The sequence below is a fragment of the Fukomys damarensis genome, unplaced genomic scaffold (genome assembly GCF_012274545.1).
Source record: "Fukomys damarensis isolate Sample0158 unplaced genomic scaffold, DMR_v1.0_HiC HiC_scaffold_21, whole genome shotgun sequence".
NCBI lineage: Eukaryota > Metazoa > Chordata > Mammalia > Rodentia > Bathyergidae > Fukomys > Fukomys damarensis.
The window spans coordinates 29162722-29167018 of record NW_022900933.1 but is presented as its reverse complement, the minus strand read 5'-3'; the positions used below and the strand labels follow the sequence as shown (position 1 = coordinate 29167018).

General features: G+C 38.5%; 1 long non-coding RNA gene across 1 annotated transcript; it reads right to left on the bottom strand.

Moving 5' to 3' along the window:
• Window positions 1-2102: 2102 nt before the first annotated feature.
• On the bottom strand, window positions 2103-4291 carry LOC104856786. The gene is made up of 3 exons (XR_778714.1): window positions 3371-4291; window positions 2892-3091; window positions 2103-2435 (listed from the first exon to the last, which is right to left on the bottom strand). It is a non-coding gene; the product is annotated as an uncharacterized LOC104856786 (long non-coding RNA).
• Between the last annotated feature and the right edge of the window lie 6 nt (window positions 4292-4297).

The window sequence follows — 4297 nt, the reverse complement described above, 5'->3', positions numbered from 1 at the left end:
TTGCTCTTTTAAATTTTGCAGCTTTCTACTGATACATAGCTGTCCTTTGGTATTCAGAGTCAACCCCATTGATACCAAAGTCTGCAGATGTACAATGTTTGCATATAATTTATGCACATCCTCCTGTATACTTTAAATCCTCTCTAGACTGATAATATCTAATAGAGTGTAAACACTGTGTAAATGTTTGTCATACTGTATTGCTTAGGGAATGACAAGGCAAACAGTCTGTACATGGTCAGTACAGATAGTTTTTCCCAGTAGTGTAAATTCACAGTTGGGTGAATCCACAGATACAGAATTGGTTGATACGGAGGGCTGACTATATCTTCAAGTTCAGAAATTCTTTCTTCAGCCATGTCTAATCTGCTGATGAGCCCATCAAAGGCATTCATTTATAGTTACAGTGTTTTGATATCTTTTTTTTATATATATATACTGGGGATTGAACTCCCGTCCTTGTGCTTATGAGGCAGGCGGTGGAACCACTGAGCTAAATCCCCGGCTATAGTTACATTTATTTGGAACCCTAGTGGTTCTTTTTTCTTCTTACATTTCCATCTCTCTGCTTGCATTAGCCATCTTTTTGGCACATTGTCTACTTTATTATTGGAATCTGTAGCATAGTAATTATAGTTGTTTTGAATTTCCCAAAAATTTCATTACCCCTGCCATGTTTGGTTCTGATACAATACTTGTCTGTCTCTTCTAATTGTGTTTTTTTCCTTTTGATATAACTTCTAATTTTTTTTCATGATAGCCATTTGTAAGGTACTCAGCAGGGTTCCCATGGCAGTTTCTGTTCTAATGTGTTCTGATTATTTATATCTACTTGTCTATCTCCATTTAAGGGACAGTAGTTTGCCCAGAACTCCTCACTTTTCTACAGAGCTAGAGCAAGCTGTTGTGTTTTCAGTTTCTTCAGCATTTCTCTTGCCGTTAGGGTAGAGTGTTAAATTTCAAATACAGAATTCCCTTTTACTTATTCTTTGCATTGCATATAATAGAATCACATTGTATGTTTTCTTTTGAAATTTGCTTTCTTTATTCAACATTATGTGAATGAGATTCATACCTGTGGATGGATGTGACTACCGTTCCTTCTTTTTCACAGCAACATAATATTAAATATTACATTTTAACTACACCATGATTTATATATCCTTTCTCCCATTGATGGCAATTTGGGTTGAACATCACTGCTGATACACAAATGCAAGGATTTTTCTAAGGCATTAATCTAGTAGAATTATTGTTTAAAATATGTGTATATCCCACTTTAACAATAATGCCCGTTTGCCAAAAATCAATTTTTATTCCCATTAGTGAGTCATAAGAATTCTCTTTGCTCTGCATATTTTCCAACAAGGATATTACTAGACACTTCAAAAAAATTTTTGGTACTGGGGATCAAACTCAGGACCTTGTGCTTGTGAGGCAACTGGCAGAAAAAATGAAGTAAATCCCCGGCCCACTAGACAGTTTTTAAATAGTATCCACTTGGGTCAGTGTGAGTAATAAATGACAGCTCCTTGTTTGAAATTAGCATTTCCTGTGTACTGAGGTTGACCATCTTTCCAAATGCTTATTGGTTAATGTTATCTCCTCTGTAAATTCTTTTTTGATGTCATTGTTCATTAAAAGATTGAATTATTTGTCTTTTATTTATTGATTGATTTGTAGGAGACTATACATTCTATATACTATTCCTTCATAAGTAAAAAAGTGAAAGATTTATATGATCTGAGGAGAAACCAGGGTATCCTTTGATGATACAACACTTCTATTTTTCCAATTTGTGGCACATCTTTTAGTTTCTTTGTAGCATATCTTGATAGAGAAAATTTATAATGTTAATCTAATCAAATATGTTGCTCTTTGTTTTGATTGTGGAATCTTTCTTTTTGCTGAGGTCATATGGATATTCTTCTGTGGAATGGATGTTTAATCATTATTATGATAGGCCTCTTGTCATTTTTTTTTTTTTTTGTACCGGGGATTGAACTCAGGTCCTTGTGCTTGCAAGGCAGGCCACTAAATCACTGAGCTAAATTCCCGGCCCTTCTTGTCACGTTTTTAATTATACAAAATAAAACTCACAGAATTTACAAATAAAACAAATCATGCAAAGACTCTGTAATCAACACATTACAAATTATAAAACAGTATTTATTCTCTTATAGTTCTGAAGGTCAGAAATCTAAAATCAGGCTCACATGGCTAAAGTCAAGGTATCAGCAGGACTACATTCTTTCTTGGAGGGCCCATCCAAGAATCTGCCTCTTCCATCTTGTAGAGGCTGCCAACAATCCTTGGCTTGTGGTTTATTCTTCCATCTTCAAAGCCAATAGTACAGTGTCCTCAAATCTTTCTATGCTTCTGTTATAACATTGCCTTCTTTCTATATGACAGCACTTCTCAATAATTAGGCCTACCTGGAAGTCCAGAATAATATCTTCATCTCAGTATCTTTTAACTTATTTTCATCTACATAATCTTTCTCCTGCATAAGCTTATATTCACAGATTCTAAGGATTAGAAAGTGGATATCTCTGATGTCCATTATTTAGCTTTCTATATTTAGCATGTGTTGGATTATATGTTGGTTTTACAGGTCAAAAATGGTTCATCATTGCCAATTTCATGTAGCTTCACCCAATGTTTCTTAGCATATGGAAGCTGCTATTAATACTAATATGAAAAGTGGAGATATTTTTGCCATTAACTGCCAGCTCCAGGCCTATCCCGCTGTTTTAGGAATGATGTGTTGGGGAATTTCTAGCTAACTGAATGTGTTAGCAAAGCCCCAAATTTTTAATATGTCTTGTATTATAGTACTTCCTGTGTCACTGCCTTGGAAGTAAGGCAGTTTCCCCCTCCAAGCCACTTACCTCCTTGCTGTCTTGGAAGAGGGCTGTGAAATGACTGCAGGAAAAGACTCCTTGCACAGAATAAGGAAATCCCTCTGCTCAGCTACAAGACCCCTTTGCTCCATAGCACCAATGCTCTCTTTGGGGAAGGAGCAGCTAGCTGTACAAGTCTTCCACTTTGTGAATGTATATGGCTGTGCCATCCGATGCCATACTGGAACCTGAGACCAAATCAAGAAAACAGTGATACCTATCCTGTCATTATTTAAAATTTTGATATTTTGTTCACCATGGGTTTTTTGCACCCATTTTTCTTTATAATTATATTTTACCTATAAAACAACTAGTCCAAGGATAGTAAGTTTAATCCAAGTATAGTAAATTAGATTATGGACACCAAAGATGTCTACATTTAATATCATGTTAAGCTATTATTTGATTACTGTGATCCTGATTATTATGTTTTTTGGCACTTCTTAAATTTTTCTCCTGAGACTCACCCTAGTTTCCACGCTGGTCTACATTTGTATATATTTTCTGTACTGTCACTTTGTGAAGGACACTTGTGGCAGAAGTTCAAGCTTTATCTGAGGAGAAAAACACAAAGCAGTTAGGATTTACTGAGGTAACAAGAAAGGAAAACCACCCCTAACCTCTGAAAGGCCCCTGGTCCAAATGATTCTCTTTGCTGCCGATTGCCTGCTCCAAATGAGAAAGAATAAACTAATTTTATACCTATTCAGTCCAATAAAGCTCATTGTCCTACCCCTACCTCCAGTGATAAGAGGCAGGAACAGTTCATTTTCCATTGCTAAGCAACAGCAAAAACAGCGCACAGCATGAATCCTGGCCTCATGGGCTGATAGGGATCACTGTCTAAAGTTCCTGTTTGCATTTTGAAGTCAACAATAATTGCAGTTCTCTATTAGTGTTCATTAAGATGGTTTATGTCTGGACGAACTCCAATCTCCACTCAGCGGTTTCAATGCGTTGTTCTCCTAGGGAAAGAAATATTTGGCAATAAAAACGCTGTGCTGACTTCCCCTATAGGCTGGGGAACTCTGGTCACCATCCGCACGCAGTTCCCTAGCCCGGGAGAACAAGGTTCTGTTCTGAAAGAGAGGGGTGGAGAGCAAAGTTGGGCTTCCAGCTGGCTTTCTTCCACCCTACTCGAAAAGTAGGCCAGTGGTGCATAAGTCTGTTGTGTGACTTGCGCTCTTGCTATTCCCGGGGGTGCAGAGAGCACGACCCCATTTCCCCGAGGCCAGCGGGAAGGTTTGGAAAGGGCCTCTGGCCTCGCTCCCCGCCTCAGGCCGGGGAGAGGCGCTTCCCGGGGACGTGAGGGGCTCCTGCCTGCCTGGCCCGGGAAGGGGTCAAACAGTGGCCTCAGTGTTACGGCGGCGGCCGCAGCCAGCTCCACAGAGCCG